This window comes from Equus caballus, chromosome 10 (assembly GCF_041296265.1).
Source record: "Equus caballus isolate H_3958 breed thoroughbred chromosome 10, TB-T2T, whole genome shotgun sequence".
NCBI lineage: Eukaryota > Metazoa > Chordata > Mammalia > Perissodactyla > Equidae > Equus > Equus caballus.
The window spans coordinates 4,929,953-4,949,243 of NC_091693.1; the positions used below are offsets into that span (position 1 = coordinate 4,929,953).

At 43.5% G+C, this 19,291-nt stretch overlaps 1 long non-coding RNA gene across 1 annotated transcript; it reads right to left on the reverse strand.

Annotated features, from left to right (window-relative positions):
* Positions 1 to 10,162: 10,162 nt before the first annotated feature.
* Positions 10,163 to 19,172, reverse strand: LOC106782077 (uncharacterized). Its single transcript, XR_011421810.1, has 3 exons — positions 18,679 to 19,172; positions 10,924 to 11,217; positions 10,163 to 10,811 (listed from the first exon to the last, which is right to left on the reverse strand). It is a non-coding gene; the product is annotated as an uncharacterized lncRNA (long non-coding RNA).
* Positions 19,173 to 19,291: the final 119 nt, after the last annotated feature.

Sequence of the window (19,291 nt, forward strand, 5' to 3'; positions counted from 1 at the left end):
GCATTCCACAATTGAGTGCCTACTGTGTGCAAGTCCTGAGCAACGTGGCCCATAATCACACCTTTTTTTAACGTCACTGCATGGCAGATGCCAATGTCACGTTCCACCAAGTTCCACGACTTGCTCCAAAAAGACTGGAATTCGAACTCGGATCTGCCTGCCTGCAGCGTCGGTGCTTTGCTGATGGCTCCGGCTGCACCCCTGGGCTGGCTGCTCCTGGAGGCTAAGGAGAGTGCAGGCAGTATGGTCAGGGCCTGGCCACAGCGCCCAGCAGCCGCACCCAACACATGCCCTCTCCACAGTGCATGCACCCCGGGTCCATGGCCTGAGCCACTGGAGGCAGAGCGCCAGGGAGCCTGACTGATCAGTGAGGGGAACCCCCGCCTTCCCCCGCCTCACGGCTCTAGTTCAGAGAAGGCTGAGTAACAGGTGCTCATGGAGAGAGTCATCCTGAGCTGAGAAAGACTCAGGTGGAGGTCGAGAGTCATCCTGAGGCCACCTACCTCAGGTGCTTCTGCCCTGAGAGCCCATCTGGGAAAGAGAGGGAGAGTTCCTGAAGGTGAACAGACCAAATTTTAGTCAAATTCCAGTAATTCTTTCACTTAATGTTAATATTAACATTTAATACTGAAAAATCCTAATGGTGACCTGATTCCCTTTTTCGAATTCCAGCCCTCTCAGATAGCCTATCTCTCGAGGTGACAAGTGAGTGGTACCTGAATCCATTACTGCCTGATTAATTATGCTGCCTTTGTACACAGGAAACAGGGACTTCAATCGCCCGCCTGCCACCCCTGGCCGCCTCTTCGCCAGGCCAGCCGCTGTCAGGGAGCCTGGCCCCATGCCCTGTGGGGCAGCGGGAGTGATGGCTGGGTAGATGTGGCTGCCAGCCGTCAGAGGGCCTGAGATTTAGGGCTCTTTCTGCAAAAAAAGGGCCTTTGGGCAGTGGAGGGTGGGAGGGTGGGAGGGGTGAGTCAGGTCCAGAGGCTGCAGAGTGGAGGTTTCTGCTCTGTCCCAGGCGGCGCCTCTGAAACTGGTGTCACCCCTTCAGGAGGGGGCACTGGGTCTCAGAAGGTGCTGTTTAGAACAAATCTATCCCTCAGGATACACACTCACTTTGTGGAAGGTGAAGGTTTATTTGCCAGCTCCCCAGACCCATGTGTGGGCACAGCCCTGGTGGGCATGGCAGCAGTCTCGACATCTGGAGTGGGGGCTGGGGAAGCCCCAGGCTCCGAGGCAGGGTGGGAACCACCGCCTCTTACCTTTGCTGGTTTGTGAACCTGCCAAGTGCTCCCGCTGTGGCCCTCTGTCCTGTGCATTTGCCAAGGGCTACAAAGTTGTGAAACAAGTCATACCTGAAGAGTTGCAGAGTGATGTATTTTTTCAAACAAGGAAAGAATAGATATCTTTGCAATTGTCACTTCCCCACCCTACTTGAGCTTGCACAGTGTGGAGCAATACAAGGGGCACATGCCAGCCTGAGTGCCCCCTGGGCCTTGGGCTCAGCAGGTCTGGTTTTCAATCTTAGTCTGCCATGGATGTGCTGTGTGATGGTGGTCAAGTTACCTAACCCCTCTGAGCCTCAGGGTGGTTGTGAGAGTTAATAAGAGAACACACACAATGTCTTGGGTTTTTGACTTAGAGTACTTCCTGACATGGGCCAGCTTGATCCAGCTGTTTTCGTGCTGCCAGGTCAAAGCCGAGTAGTCAAAACGAGAAGTGCTGGTTTTCATTACGAAGCTGTGTGTGAATCCGTCATCCCGCCTCGAAGCCCCAGGGACTGGCAGAGCACGCATTACAGGGCAGTTCTGTAAAACCTTGTTTCTAGGCCACAACAGTGCCATCCACACCCCGCCAGCTCTGCCTCACCCAGCCCTCCCTGCAGGCTTCACTGGCCTCTCACAAGCCACCTGGCAGGTGTGGTCACAGGGGCACCCCCGCAGGGCAGGGAGCGGGGGCGCAGGTCCGGGAAGATCCAGGCAGTTGCTCACATCCTGGGGAGAGGGGTATGCAGAGGTGGAGCCGGGGAAGCCATGAAGAGTCCGCGGTGGTTCAGGGGCACCAGGAAATGGGTGTGGGGGCATCAGCAATCAGAAGCCAGGACTGGAGTTCGGTCAAGGGAGAAGTCTAGGTCCAGGCTGTCAGAGGCAGTCACAAGCGAAGCACCCAGAAGCCTCAGCATCTTAGAAGTGCTGAGGCCCGGACACCCCTCAGACCCGTGGTGCTGGTCCAGTGCCTGAGGCAGGGCTGGGCTGGGCACCGGAGCCTCCACTCGGAGCCCATCTCTGTGTAGAGCATGCAGGCTGAGGCTGGGTGCTCAGAGTCTGGGTGGCTGGGTCCCAGAGAGAAAGATCTAGTGCCTGGCATCTCCTGAGCCTGGGACGGAGGGCAGCTGGGGCAGGGAGACTGAGCTAAGTCCATCCAAGGGAAAATGGGGCAACAGCCTCTGTAACATCTCTGTGAAATGTTGAACCTACAAGGTCCAAACTTTGGAGGTTTTAAAGGAAGTCAGTTTGGAAAGCTATAAAAGATACAGATACTCAGTCAATAACTCGACTGTCAGGTGGGAGCAGCAGCCACCTTCCTTTGGTTTCCGGGGGTCTAGATCCGCGCTCAGCACCACCTGGGACTTCTGATCCCCCCATTGAACTCACTTGGGAAGACAGCATGGAGCCCGCACGGGGCCATTTTTCTCTGCGGGGGAGACTGGCTCCTCCTGATCCCTGGCTGTGAACCTGCCAAAGGGCCTCCGGCAAAGGCCGAGGGGAAAGAACAGACAGTGGGGCAGGGAGCTCCTATTTGCTACCCCTTTGGAATCATAATACGCGCATTATACTGGTAAGAGGTTAAAGGATTGGCCTGAAGGCAAAAATCCAACCGCTATGGACTGACTCCTGTCCCCCAAATTGCTATGTTGAAGCCCGAACCCCCAGTGTGCTGGCATTTGGAGACGGGGCCTTTGGGAGGCAATTAGGGTTAGATGAGGTCACCAGGGTGGGGCCCTCATGATGGGATTAGAGCCCTTATCCAAGAGACGCGGGAAAGTGTACTCCCTCTGCCAGGCAAAGACACAGTGAGCAAGTGGCCATCTGTGAGCCAGGAAGAGAGCCCCCCCCCCCCCGATAGCCCAACCCTGCTGGCGCCCCCCTCAGCCCCAGCCCAGCTCCAGAGTTGTAAGAACAGAAATGTTGTTGTTAAGCCAGCCAGGCTACGGTCTTTTGTTATGGCAGCCCGAGCTGCCTAAGACGCCCATGAATGGTCTTTGCTTCTCCTTTCTTCTGTCTGGCTCTGAAGACACACTGTCGGCCAAGGTGACAGGGAGTGCTGACTAGGTGAGCATCTCACACAGAAGCCACCTGGTAGACACCAGTTCTTAATGATTGTGGAAACTTCTGGAAACTTTCAAGGAAATGCTAAGACCTTGACAACCAGAGGACCATCTACAAGGACCAAGCCTGCACCCACCTTCCCACGCTCGATGTCATCACCTGTCAGCAGCCAACAGGCTGGTGTAAAGTCCCAAAGATAAGGAGGCCAAGGGGTGAGCGAGGAGTGGAGGCGGCAGCAGCCTGCAACCCCACTTGCGACATCTGGGCACTTCAGCCCAGCAGTACAGCAGACACAGAGCCTGAAACGTGTTCCCCCGGTCTCCTCATGCTGCCTCACAAATGCCACCCCCAAGCCCGGCAGCTCTGCAAGTGTGGAAGGAGATCTGCAGGACATCTTCTCAGCCGCCTGGGGCGCCGGGAACAACACCAGACCCAGAGTCAAAGACTCGCACCTATAGATCAGCTCCTCAATTTCTAAGCTAGGGCCTGAGGCCGCGTTAATTAACCTCTCTATGCCTTAATTTCCAATCTTTAAAGTGTATCAACACCTCTCACTTTAAGTTATTATGCGGATCAATGAGATAATAAAAAAACGAGGACTCTATAAAGGTTGGTTTCCTTTCCCTTTTTTCCTACCTCAGCCTCTATATCTCCCCATCTGCTCTTAATTTTATAGGCATTTCACAAAGCTCACTCACTGGAGAGAAGAATCTTCCCCGTTATCTTTTTTTTTTTTTTTTTTTAAAGATGTCATAGTATTGGGGAAAGAATATGGGTCTTAGGTCAGGAAAAATGAAACCCACGTCAACTAGCCTGCAAGAGTGGGTCCTGTTGTCAGGCTCCTGTGCCTTTCCAACAGTGCACACTCAGAGATTTGGGGTCCTCTCTGTGCACGTGTGTCTCTCTGGAGTTGTGAGTTCTGCTAGGACAAGCAGTGCCCACCGCTGAGCCTGACCTCTGGCAAAGCTCAGCAAACATGGGGTGAATGGAAAGAAAGCTGTTGAGTGCCTAGAGGTTCCACCCCACACGCAGACCCCGAGACCCAGTGGCATGGTTTTCCAGGCTGGAAGGAGGCTCTCCGTGCCTGACCATTTGAGTCTGGATGACGTAGCGGGTAAGACAGAGTGTGGCCCTGCTTTAAGAAAATGACTGGCCCCAAAGCATACGGGAAAAGCTCATTTGATTCAATGAAAGTCAGAAAAATACATTTTTCATTAACCACTATCGATAGTGGCAAATATGCGTGGTCACATTAGAAATATTCATCTGTCTGCCTCCCAACCATCCCTTTAGTCATTGTTTGCACGGCATGTCTTTTTTCCATCTTTGCTCTTTCTACCTTTCCTACCCTTATGCCTAAGGTGTGTCTCAACACGTAGTTGGGTTTTGGTTACTTATCCTGTCTGACAATTTTTGTAGTTTGATGGCAGTGTTTAGTTCATTCACATTTAGTTAATCATATATTTGGGTTTAAATGTTTCTAAATCTTTTCCTGTTTGCCTCACCTTCTTTTGGAGTAATTCTTTTCATATCATTTCCTTCTCCATTATAAGCTTGACAGTTACAGGCACACCTTGGAGGGTCTGGTTCTAGATCACGACAATATCGCAATAAACTGAGCCACACAAATTTTTTGGTTTCCCAGTGCATTTAAAAGTTATGTTTACACTATACTGTTGCCTCTTAAGTGTGCAATAGCATTATGTCTAAAAAAAGTACATGCTTTAATTTAAAAATGCTTTGTTATTAAAAATGCTAACCATCACCTGAGCCTTCAGCGAATCATCATCTTTTTGCTGGTGGAGGTCCCGCCTTCATGTTGATGGCTTCTGACTGATTAGGGTGGTGGCTGCTGAAGGCTGGGGTGGCTGTGGCAATTCTTAAAATAAGACGACAATGAAGTTTGCTGCATCGATTGACACTTCCTTTCATGAATGATTTCTCTGTAGCCCGTGATGCTGTCTGATAGCATTTTACCCACCATAGAACGTCTTTCAAAATTGGAGTCAGTCCTCTCAAACCCTGCTGCTGCTTTATCAACTAAGTTTATGTCATATTCTAAATTCTCTGTTGTCATTTCCACAATCTTCACAGCATCTTCACCAGGAGGAGATTCCAGCTCGAGAAACCACTTTCTTTGCTCATCCATAAGAAGCAACTCCTCCTCCATTAAAGTTTCATCGTGCGATTATAGTAATTCAGTCACATGTTCAGGCTCCGCTTCTAATTCTAGTTCTCTCACTGTTCCCACCTCATCTCGTTACTTCCTCCATGGGAGTCTTGAACATCAAACTCATCCGTGAGGGTTGGAATCGACTTCTTCCAAACTCTTGTTAATGTTGATATTTTGACCTCTTCTCATGAACCACGAACGTTCTTAATGGCATCTAGAATGGTGAATCCTTTCTAGAATGTTTTCAATTTACTTTGCCCAGATCCATCAGAGGAATCAATATCTATGGCAGCTACAGCTTTATGGAATATATTTCTTAAATACTAAGACTTGAAACTTGAAATTACTCCTTGATGCATGGGCTGCAGAATGGATGCTGTGTTAGCAGGCATGAAAACAATGTTCATCTCGTTGTACATCTCCATCAGAGTTCCTCAGTGACCAGACGCATTGTCAATGAGCAGTAATATTTTGAAAGAAATCTTTTTTTCTGAGTAGTAGGTCTCAACAATGGGCTTAAAATATTCAGTAAACCATGTTGTAAACAGATGTGCTGTCATCCAGGCTTTGTTGTTCCATTTATAGAGCACAGGCAGAGCAGATTTAGCATCATTCTTAGAGGCCCTAGGATTTTTGGAATGGCAAATGAGCATTGGCTTCAACTTAAAGTCACCAGCTGCATGAGCTCCTAACAAGAAAGCTAGCCTGTCCTTTGAAGGTTGGAAGCCAGGCGTTGACTTTTCCTCTCTGGCTATAAACTCCTAGATGGCATTTTCTTCCATCTGTTTTTTTCTACATTGAAAATCTGTTGGTTAGTGTAGCACCTTCATTAATTGTCTTAGCTAGATTTTCTGGAGAACTCACTGCAGCTTCTCCATCAGCGCTTGCTGCTTCACCCTGCACTTTTATGTTACTGAGACGGCTTCTTTCCTTAAACCTCATGAACCAACCTCTGCTGGCTTCAGACTTTTCTTCTGCAGCTCCCTCACCTCTCTCAGCCTCCATAGAATTGAAGAGAACTAGGGCCTTGCTCTGGATTAGACTTTGGCTAAAGGATATGTTGTAGCTCGTTTGATCTTCTCTCCAGGCCACTAAAACTTTCTCCATATCAGCAGTAAGGCTGTTTTGCTTTCTTATCATTCACGTGTTCACTGGAGTAGCACTTTTAATTTCCTTCAAGAACTTTCCTTTGCATTCACAACTTGGCTAACTGTTTGGAGCAAGAGGCCTAGCTTTTGGCCTATCTTGACTTTTGACATGCCTCTCTCACTAAACTTAATCATATCTAGCTTTTGATTTAAAGTGAGAGATATGCAACTCTTCTTTTCACCTGAACACTTAAAGGCCATTGAGGGGTTACTAATCGGCCTAATTGCAATATTGTTGTGTGTCAGGGAACAGGGAGCCCCAAGGAGAGGGAGAGAGACAGGGGAAAGGCTGGTGGGCGGAGCAGTCAGAATATATTTATTAAGTTCACCATTTTATATGGCATGGTTCATGGCACCCCAAAACTATAATACTAACACAAAAGATCACTGATCACAGATCATCATAACAAATATAATAATGAAAAAGTTTGAAATATTGCAAGAATTACCAAAATGCGACACAGAGATATGGAGTGAGTAAATGATGTTGGAAAAATGACACCAATAGACTTGCTCAACACAGGGTTGCCATGAACTTTCAATTTGTAAAAAATGCAATATTTGCAAAGCACAATAAAATGAGGTATGCCTGTATATATATATATTTTTTTACCATTCCTTTAGTGGCTATACCCTAGAGATTATGTTATGGATTGGATTGGGTCCCCTCATCAAATTCGTATGTTGAAGCCCTAACCCCCAAATGTGACTGTATTTGAAGATAGGACTTTTACACAGGTAATTTAGGTTAAATGAGGTCATAAGGGTAGGGTCCTGAACTCCATAGGATTAATGTCCTTATAAGAAGAGACACAGAGAGTTCTTTCTTTCTGACATCTGAGGACACAGCAAGAAGAGGACCACCTGAAAGCCAGGAAGAGAGCCTTGTTTCATAGTTGACCCTGCTGGCACCCTGATCTCAGACTTCCAGCCTCCAGACCGTGAGAAAATAAATTTCCGTTGTTTAAGTCACCCAGTCTGTTATTTTGTCTTGGCAGCCCAAGCAGACTAAGGCAGATTACAAGATGCATCCTTAACTTATTAAAATCGAAATAAATTAGTAAGTTTGCTAGTTCTTGAACAATGCAAGGACCTTAACATACCTTAACTCTATTCTCTTCCTCCCACTTTTTGTTCTATTGTTGTCGTACATTTTAAATTTTACATATATTTTGTTAAAAAATTTTTCTATATGTACTTAAAACACTACAAGATATTATTTTTACAAATATTCATTTAGATTTACCCACTTGTGTACTCTCTCTGCTGCCTTCTGCATTTGCTCCTTTCTGCATTTCTAAAGTTCCATTTGTGATAATTTTCTTTCTGCCTAAAACAATTTCCTTTAGTATTTCTCTTAGTGTATAATTTGATAGTGAGAAATACTCTTACTTTTTGTCTATTTTAAAAATCCTCATTTAAGCTTCATTATTGATGAGTATATTTTACTGGTTATAGAATCTAGATTAGCTTTCCAGTGCCATTAAGGTGCTATTTTATTGTCTTCTGGCTTCTATGATTTCTGTTGAAAAGTTAGCTGTAAGTCCTATTGTAGCTCTAGTTTAGGTAATCTGTTATTCTACTTGGTTACTTTTAAGACTTTCTCTTACTCTTTGGTTTTTGTAGTTTTACTATGATGTGCCTAGGTGTGATTTTGTTTGTATTTACACTGCTTAGGGTTCTTCAGGGCTTCTCAAATCTGTGGATCTATGTCTCTCATCAATTTTGGAAAATTCCTGGCCATTATCTAGTCAAATATTGCTTTGTGCCCCCCTCTCTCTCTAGTCCTCTTTTGGGACTTCAATTGCAATTATGCTAAACCTTTTCACTATCTCCAAAATATGACACACTCTTTTTGTATTTTCCATCCTTTTGTCTCTTTGTGCTTCAGTCCAGATATTTCCTTTTGATGTATCTGCCAATTCACTAATCCTCTCTTCATCTGTGTCTAATCTTTGAACTCACTTAGTATGTTCTTAATTTTCTTTTTTCAGCTATAAAATTCCCATTGATTCTTTTTTTATATGTATATTGTCTGTTGGAATTTTCCATTTTATCTTTTATCTCGTTGATGTATCACTCAGAGGTTCTTCTAAAGTCCATATCTGTTAACTGGATTTCCTGTGGGTCAGTTTCTCTTACCTATTTCTTCTCTTGGTTTTGGGTCATAGGGTCTTGTCTCCTGGTATGCCCAGTAAATTTTGATCAATTGCCACATGTTGTATGTGAAAAATTGTGGAACCGATGTGACACTGTGGATGATGCTCTCTTTCTCCAGAGATTTTCTTTTGCTTTTGTAAAGCAGTTAGCATAGAGGCAGGCCATCTTAACCTGGTTTGAGTCAAAGTTGATCTTCATGAGAGTGGTCCTTTTTGATTTGTCTTTACTACTAGTATAACCTTTCAGAGGTCCTAACCAAAAGCCTAGGATATTACCAGGGCCTCTCTGAGACTGCGAAAGCTTTGCTCAGTGTTTTAGCCTTTAAGTCACTGCTCTTAGAAGTAAATGCCTTGAGCAGAATAATAGTGCTGGTATGAACTAAATGTTTGTGTCCCCCTCAATTTCATATGTTGAAGCCCTAACCCTCAATGTGATGGTATAAGGCAGTGAAGCCTTTGGGAGGTAATTAGGTTTAGATGGGGTAATGAGGATGGAGCCTCCATGACGGGATTATTGCTCATATTAGAAGAGGAAGACACCAGAGCTTCCTCTCTCTGCCATGTGAGGACACAGAAGGAAGGCGGCCATCTGCCAGCCAGGAAGAGGGCCCTCATCAAGAACCCAATCTGCTGACACCTTGATCTCAGAATTTGAGCCTCCCTAACTATGAGAACTAAATGCCTGTTTTTCAAGCTAGCCAGTCTATGGTATATTATTACTGTGGTCCAAGCTGACGAAGACAGGTGTGAAAGGTCAGGCTCACCTTTTTAAGCTTCCCTTCTCTCCAGGATCTTGCTCTTTCAGCTTCTCCCTGCCTAGGTAGATTTCTGATGTTTTGGGACAGATTTTAAAAATTATCCAGCTATTCTAGTTGTTTGAGGTGGGAGGTTTGGTTTGATCCATGCTGGTGTTCCAGAGTCAGAAGCAGAGGTCCCAACTATTCCTTTAACATAATTTCTTAGCTATAATAATGGTTAGCACAAAAATTAAGGTTTAGGGGTAATAAACTCCATCTGGATGGGTAAAAAAAAGTACAAATTGGTTCAACTGATTGGAAAAAGTAGAAAATTATAGTTTTCTATTAAGGTAAATTATTCTAATTAAATTAGTATAAGAAGCTTTGGAGCAGTCAGTCACTGGAAACATACAATATATAACAGCTAACTTCCCAATATTTTTTACCACAGTGAAGTGTACCTTTGCTTTATAGCAGTGAGAATTAGGGGAGTCCCTAGCATTCCAAGCCCTCCACCAGGCTCTGGATCACACTGCAAGATACTTGCCAGGTTCCTAAGAAGACAGTGTGACTGCATCATAGCGCAGGCAAACTCACTCAATGAACATACAGCAACCAAATTTGAAGACTGTTATCTTACTTCTCTAAAAGTTTCACAAATTGTTCTTTTACAGTGCAAACATCCATAAAAATTGAGAAGATAAAAAAACCCCATAATTTTCCATAGCAGAATAGATAGGTAATTAGCCAACTACTTGTCAGATGACCACTGCTGTTTCAAGCTTTGCCCTAGCAGCTGGCTCCTGTCCCATGGATGAAAAAGCCGTCAAAGCACGAAATTTGACCTGTTGTGGCAGAGTATCAGGATCCTAGTTAATCGAAGTCCTGGCTGCATGTTGTATCCTGAACTGCGTGTCCTAGAGGAAGAAAGGGAAGACAAGAGCAGTTGGGAAGGCTGAGAGTATTGACTGCAGGCACTCACATTTTGTTGTTGAGCAAACGGACTTTATGACCAAGGCTGGGCATAATTACCAGCAAATGTACCACTAAGGTTACTAAGTGAAATGCCTTGGGAACTGGATGGATGGAAATAAATCTGTGAGCTCAAGAGACCATTCCCTAAGAAGATTATAGATGAGCTAATGTGACAATGCTTTGGCTTCCAAACACAACTGGGAAATTCAAGACCAAAAGCTCAAGTTGGATTGCTTCAGCTAACAAAATAAGGGATGATGACAGGAAGTCCATGGAGGTCTCTCAACTCCCTAGAGGGATACACACAGAAGAAAAAAATTGGTTACAGGCGGGTCATAAACACGGAATCTATTAGGACTAAATGAGTCCTCTTGTAGATCTAGTTTAACCATGTTATCTTACAGAAGATGAACTGACACCACCGAGGGAACTCCTTTTCATCTGTCAGGACTCATAACAAACATTGGTCCTTCTGCAAAGCCTTCTACCCTTCCATTTCATGGCTTCTGTGTCATTTTCTAATCTAGAGTTTGAGATCCATAATTTCAGAAGCTCAAGCGGAATGAAGGTCCTCAATAATATTTCTTGAACAGATAAGTGAGAACTGAGATGTGCAAAGTCAGAGCAAGACATGGGTCGGTCATCCTGAGCTCCAGCTCAGGCAATTCAACGTTGGTTGCCAAGTTTGAGAAGACCCTGCAAAAAGTAACAGATAAAAATTCAAACATAGTAAAAAATAGAATAATATAATGAACCACCATAGACCCATTACTAATGTCCAATCTTGTTTCCATCTATACCTTCACCCACTTTCCTTACCACTACACACAACCATTTAGAAATAAATTCCAGATATCATATCATCTGTGAATATTTTAGCATGTATTTCCAAAATATATTAAAATACTTAAAAATATAACCATAAGAGGAGTGGGCAGGGCAAAATGGCAGGGTGAGCTGATCTGGGACTCTCTCCCCTCCAAACTACAACAAAGGACTGGAAAAAACCTGAATTTCAGCTAATAAACCTAATGCCAGGATGTCAGAGACCTACAGTATCAAAAAGACGGAGGATGGAGATCCTGCTACCGGCCTCAGAGATGGAACCAGGTAGGAGAGAATTTCGCTCCCTCCCCTAGAGTCTGGGATTGCTGCCCCAGGTGCGGGAAGGAGCACGGGAGGGGCCGCATGACCCAGGGGTCGTCCAGGACTCCTGTCGCCAGTATAGTGGAAACCCGCTGATGGGGAAAAGTTTCCCTGCGAGGGGACCCCATAAACCCAGGGCCCTGGGAGGCCAGAGAATGGAACTCATCCGAATCTAGATTGGCATGCAAGAAAAACACTCCCTCCCTCCGCCGGCAAACTGCGCTGGGGGCCGCCATCTTGCCCGAAGGCGGAGAGCTCAGAACGTGCAGCTCTCGACCCCTATCTAGTGGCGACAGGCTGTAACTGCAACCGAATTCTACCATCATGGGGAAAAAAACGCTCCTCTACCATTGAGCAATTTATAAAAGCTCCAGACCAGAAGGAAAACAACAAAAACACAGAATTAAGTCCTGAGGACTTGGAAATAGGTAAACTAAGTGAAAATGAGTTCAGAATAGCTATAATCAAAAAACTCAATGAGGTAGAGAGAAAGATAGAGAAACAAGCCAACGAGTTCTGGAGTTACTTGACAAAAGAGATTGAAATTATGAAGAAGAATCAAACAGAATTACTAGAGATGAAAAACACAATGGACCAGTTAAAACAGAATATGGATTCCCTGAATGCCCGTGTAGACACCATAGAGGAGAAAATTAGCATAATCGAAGATAGACAGGCTGAATGGCTCCAGACAGAGGAAGAAAGAGAACTAAGAGTTTAAAAAAATGAGGAAAATCTCCGAGAGATAGTGGATTCAATGAGGAGAAAGAATTTAAGGATCATTGGAATTCCTGAGAACGTGGAAAAGGAAAATGGAGCAGAAAGTGTGCTTAATGAAATTATCTAAGAGAACTTCCCAAATCTAGAGATTGAGGGGGAAATGTGTGTAGAGGAACCTTTCAGATCTCCTAGATTTGTTACTGTAAAAAGACCTACTGCAAGGCATTTAGTAGCACAAATGGCAAAAATGAATGACAAAGAAAGAATACTCAGGGCAGCAAGACAGAAGAAAATAACTACAAAGGAACTCCTATCAGACTTTCAGAGGATTTCTCTACAGAAACCTTACAAGCTGGGAGAGAATGGCGTGACATATTCAAAACTTTAAAAGATAAAAATCTTCAGCCAAGAATACTCTATCCAGCAAGAATATCCTTCAGATATGAGTGAGAAATTAAATCTTCTCCAGACAAACAAAAGTTAAGGGAATTTGTAACCAAAAGTCCTCCACTACAAGAAATTCTCAAGAAGGCTCTCATATCTGAAAAAAGAAAAAAGGGAGAAAGGGGTCACAAACCATAGAGTAGGGAGACAGATAAATAGAACCAGAATAGGATAGCAAATATTCAACTATAGCATTAGGATAAAGGTAAGGAAACCTCCAAAGCAAAGATGATCTTATCACTCTAAGTACAAACTCATAACACGAGTTGGAATAAGAAATGAAAATAATAATTTAGGAGGGGAAGAGCAAAGGGACAAAATCAGTCTAGGCCAAGTAAGTAAGAGGCCACCAGAGAATAGACTATATTATACACGAGATTCTAAATACAAACTTCAGGGTAGCCACTAAAGTAAAAAACAGAACAGAGCCACAAAACATAAATAAGGAAAAATCTAAGAAACCCAGGATAAGAAATTGCAGTATTAAATGGGTAGGCTAAAGCACACAGGAAGAGAAATGCAGGCAAACCAGATAACGAGCAACACATTGACAGCATTAAGTCCACATGCATCAATAATCACCCTCAATGTAAATGGATTGAACTCTCCAATAAAAAGACACAGAGTGGCAAAATGGACTACAATCCATTTGTTGCCTCCAGGAAACACACCTCAGCCCCAAGGACAAACACAGGCTCAGAGTGAAGGAGTGGAGGACAATACTTCAAGCTAATAGCAAGCAAAAGAAAGCAGGTGTTGCAATACTTATATCAGACAAAACAGATTTCAAAATAAGGCAGGTAAAGAGAGACACAGAGGGACAATATATAATGATCAAAGGGACACTTCATCGAGAAGAAATAACGCATATAAATATCTATGCACCCAACATAGGAGCACCAAAGTTCATAAAGCAACTATTAACAGACCTAAAGGAAGACGTTAAAAACAACACACTAATAGTAGGGGACCTCAACACCCCACTCACATCAATGGACAGATCATCCAGACAGAAAATCAACAAGGAAATAGTGGAGCTAAATGAAAAACTAAAACAATTGGACTTAATAGACATATATAGAACACTTCATCCAAAAACAGCAGAATACACATTCTTCTCAAGTGCACATGGAACATTCTCAAGGATAGACCATATGCTGGGAAACAAGGCAAGCCTCTACAAATTTACAAAAATTGAAATAATAACAAGCATCTTCTCTGCTCATAATGCTATAAGGCTAGAAATTAATTACAAGAAAAAAGCTGAGAAAGGCACAAAGATGTGGAGACTAAACAATACACTACTGAACAAGCAATGGATCATTGAAGAAATTAAAGAAGAAATCAAAAAATACCTGGAAACAAATGAAAATGATAATATGCCATACCAACTCCTATGGGATACAGCAAAAGCTCTATTAAGAGGAAAATTCATCGCAATACAGGCACATCTTAACAAACAAAAAAAAATCCCAAATAACCAATCTTGAACTACACCTAACTGAACTAGAGAAAGAAGAACAAATAAAGCCCAAAGTCAGCAGGAGAGAAATAATAAAAATCAGAGCAGAAATAAATACTATTGAAAGAAACGAAAAAGGCGGTAGAAAGGATCAATGAAACAAAGAGCTGGTTCTTTGAGAAGATAAATAAAATTGACAAACCCCTACCCAGACTTACAAAGAAAAAAAGGGAGAAAGCTCAAATAAAACAAAATCAGAAATGAAAGAGGAGAAATAACAACAGACTCTGCAGAAATACAACAGATTATAAGAGAATACTATGAAAAACTCTATGTTAACAGAATGGATAACCTAGAGGAAATGGATAAATTCTTGGACTCCTACAATCTCCCAAAGCTCACTCAAGAAGAGGCCGACAATTTGAATAGACCAATTGCAAGGAAAGAGATTGAAACACCAATCAAAAACATCCCAAAGAATACAACCCCAGGACCAGATGGCTTCCCTGGGGAATTCTACCAAACTTTCAGAGAGGATTTAATACCTATCCTTTTCAAGCTATTCCAAAAAATTAGGGAGTATGGAACACTTCCTAACACATTCTATGAGGCCAACATCATGCTGATACCAAAGCCTGACAAGGACATCACGAAAAAAGAGAACTACAGGCCAATATCAATGATGAACATAGATGCAAAAATTCAACACAAAATTTTGGCAACCAGAATTCAGCAATTCATCAAAAGGATCATACATCATGATCAGCTGGGATTCATACCAGGGACACAGGGATGGTTCAACATCCGAAAATCAATCAACATGATACACCACATCAACAAACTGAGGAATAAAAACCACATGATCATCTCAATAGATGCAGAGAAAGCATTTGACAAGATCCAACAGCCATTTATGATAAAAACTCTGAACAAAATGGGCATAGAAGGGAACTACCTCAACATAATAAAGGCCATATATGACAAACCCACAGCCAACATCATACTCAAGGGGTAAATACTGATCGCCATCCCCCTGAAAACAGGAACGAGACAAGGATGCCCTCTATCACCACTCTTATTTAACATAGTACTGGAGGTCCTGGCCAGAGCAATCAGGCAAGAAAAAGGAATAAAGGGAATCCAAATAGGGAGGGAAGAAGTGAAACTCTGGCTGTTTGCAGACGACATGATCTTATATATAGAAAACCCCAAAGAATCCATTGGAAAACTCTCAGAAGTAATCAACAACTACAGCAATGTTGCAGGGTACAAAATCAATTTGCATAAATCAGTAGCATTTCTATATTCTAATAACGAATTAACAGAAAAAGAACTCAAGAACACAATACCATTCACAATCGCAACAAAAAGAATAAAATACCTCGGGGTAAATTTAACTAAGGAAGTGAAGGACCTATATAATGAAAATTACAAGGCCTTTCTGAGAGAATTGGATGATGACATAAGGAGATGGAAAGACATTCCACGTACATGGATTGGAAGAATAAACATAGTTAAAATGTCTGTTCTACCTAAAGCAATCTACAGATTCAATGCTATCCCAGTCAGAATCCCAATGACATTCTTTACAGAATTAGAACAAAGAATCCTAAAATTTATATGGGGGAATAAAAGACCCCGAATTGCTAAAGCAATCCTGAGAAAAAAGAAGAAAACGGGAGGCATCACAATCTCTGACTTCAAAACATACTACAAAGCTACAGTAATCAAAACAGCATGGTACTGGTACAAAAACAGGTGCACAGATCAATGGAACAGAATTGAAAGCCCAGAAATAAAACCACACATCTATGGACAGCTAATCTTCGACAAAGGCGCTGAGAGCATACAATGGAGAAAAGAAAGTCTTTTCAACAAATGGTGCTGGGAAAACTGGAAAGCCATATGTAAAAGAATGAAAGTTGACCATTCTTTTTCACCATTCACCAAAATAAACTCAAAATGGATCAAAGACCTAAAGGTGAGACCTGAAACCATAAGGCTTCTAGAAGAAAACGTAGGCAGTACACTCTTTGACTTCAGTATTAAAAGGATCTTTTTGGACACCATGTCTTCTCAGAGAAGGGAAACAATAGAAAGAATAAAGAAATGGGACTTCATCAGACTAAAGAGCTTCTTTAAGGCAAATGAAAACAGGATTGAAACAAAAAAACAACCCAGTAACTGGGAAAAAATATTTGCAAGTCATATATCTGACAAAGGCTTAATATCCATAATATACAAAGAACTCTCACAATTCAACAGCAAAAAATCAAACAACCCGATCAAAAAATGGGCTGGAGACATGAACAGACATTTCTCCAAAGAAGCTATATGGATGGCCAATAGGCACATGAAAAGATGCTCATCATCGCTGATCATCAGGGAAATGCAAATCAAAACTACACTAAGATATCACCTTACACCCATTAGAATGACAAAAATATCTAAAACTAATAGTAACAAATGTTGGGGAGGTGTGGAGAAAAAGGAACCCGCATACACTGCTGGTGGGAATGCAAACTGGTGCAGCCACTATGGAAAACAGTATGGAGAGTCCTCAAAAAATTAAAAATAGAACTACCATACAATCCAGCCATTCCACTACTGGGTATCTACCCAAAGAGCTTGAAGTCAGCAATTCCAAAAGTCCTATGCACCCCAATGTTTATTGCAGCATTATTTACAATAGCCAAGACATGGAAGCAACCTAAGTGCCCATCAACAGATGATTGGATAAAGAAGATGTGGTATATATATACAATGGAATATTACTCAGCTGCAAAACAGAACAAAACCATTCCATTTGCAATAACATGGATGGACCTTGAGGGAATTATGTTAAGTGAAATAAGCCAGTTAGAGAAGGATAATCTGTGTATGACTCCACTCATATGAGGAATTTAAAAATGTGGACAAAGAGAACAGATTAGTGGCTACCAGGGGAAAGGTGGGGTGGGGGGTGGGCACAAAGGGTGAAGTGGTGCACCTACAACACGAATGACAAACATTAATGTACAAGTGAAATTTCACAAGATTGTAACCTATCATTATCAATAAAAAAAAATTACCAGCCCAAATAAAGAGTGAATGATTGCCTAAAAAAAATATATATATATATAACCATAATATTGCCGTTCTGAAATAACGCAATCAGACTTTTTAAACATCAAATAGCCCATCAGTGATGAAATTTGCAAGCGTCCTACGAATGTCACTTCTTTTTCTTTTTACCATTTGTTTGAATTAGAATCTAAATGTGATTATTTTCCTTGCAATTAATTATTGAAGAACTGGGTCATTTGTCCCATAGTTTCACAAGATCTGGATAGCTCTGATTCTGTTCCCATTGTGTTGTGTAACACGTTCCCCTGTATTTTCTCTTTCCTGTAAGGCTCAATTACATTTCAGTTTGATTTGTGGTGGGGGGGGCGGGGGGAGGTGTGTCAAGACTACTTCATAGTTGGTGCTGTTTTCCCACTGCAAGACTCATAGCGTCAGATTCTCTGTTGGTGATGTGAGTAGCCTTAGCTGATCGCACCTACATCCCTTGATTCATTAGGGATGCAAAATGGTGATGTTCTATCTATAGCTTTTGCGTCATTTATCAGCTGGAAATTCTTTTATAAAGAGAAATTTTCCCTCATCTGCTATTTGGCCACCCAAACTCAATTTTAAAACAGTTTAACCAAGACCATGCTTTCTCTCAAGTTAGAATCTCTTGCAGGAGGATGAACAACTTTAAGCAAACCTTCACTTATTCTTTATTTTCTAGCCAGGAATTAACTGGAAGACAGTGGGACTGACGGCTGCAGAAGAGACGATCTGGCTTGGTTCTTCCCTGGCCCCCAAGTCAGCTGAGGACCTGCCTGCCCTGAGATTTTCTTCAGAAGCAGTGCTCCAGGGCTTGCTCTAAACGTCTACTCTGTCTCTTTGAAAACATTTTCTCCTGTAATTAAGGGATTTTCTAATCTAGGGAACAGATAAAAATTCATCAAAATTATATTTTTAAAAAGTCATAATCCTGAAGCTGCAAAGATCTGGCTCCAGGGAAATCCTGAATTGAGGAAGGATGCTAATCAGGACAGAATTTAAGACAATAGTTTATAATCTTTCATTCCCAGAACTGAGAATATCCCAAGGAAATGCCAAGTGAAAAAGTAAAACGGGCCATTGATTTTGCATTTTGAGAAACTGACCAAGTTTCTTGATCAAATGCTGCTTGCAAGTCTGACTCAAGGTTGAGCAGATAAAAGGATCCTCCAGGGTATCCCCCACCCTCCACCCCCGCTTTGGGTCTGAGCATGCTGCGATTTTGAAAAACCAGACCCTGGCAATCAGAGACCTCACTTGTTCCACCGCTGAGGAAATGAAGGGTGCTTCACCTCCAATTCCTGGCTCCTGTTAACGTGTCCTCAAGTCCATGCTGCCGCCAGGCTTGGGGGGAGAGTGGTCCCTGTCTTGCTGTCTGCAGAGGTTAAACGGAATCTCTCCTCCTCCATTGAGGAAAGGCATCTTCCTCATTAATTTCGTGAGGCCGGGGACCCTCGCGGCGATCCGGCTCGTTCCACCCGGCGGAGATGTCCCGGAAGCGGGCGCCCAGGCCTTCAGGAGTCCCCAGCCCCTCTGGTCCTCTTCAGACCCCCAGGACTCAGGGCCTGGGAAAATCCCGGCCTCTGTCAGGCCACTCGTCGCAGGCTTTCACTGGGCGCTCCTGTGGTTTGCTAACTCATAGTGCGGCCTTGAGACAGTCTGTGCCTCAGTTTCTCCAGTTGTCAGGGTGCCCCGGAGGCCCGCAGCCCCGGCGGGAACACGCCCCGGGCCCTCCCGCCCCAGCGGCCCCGCCCTGCGGCCCGCCCGCGGAGCTCGCCTTCGGCCTGGGCGGGGCCGTGCGCGTCTCCGCGTGGTTCCGGGAGGCCGGGCGGGGCGGACCGGGCCGGGCAGCCCCACCGGAAAGACTCGTTCCAGCCGGAGCAGGCGGAGGCCGGGCGGAAACAG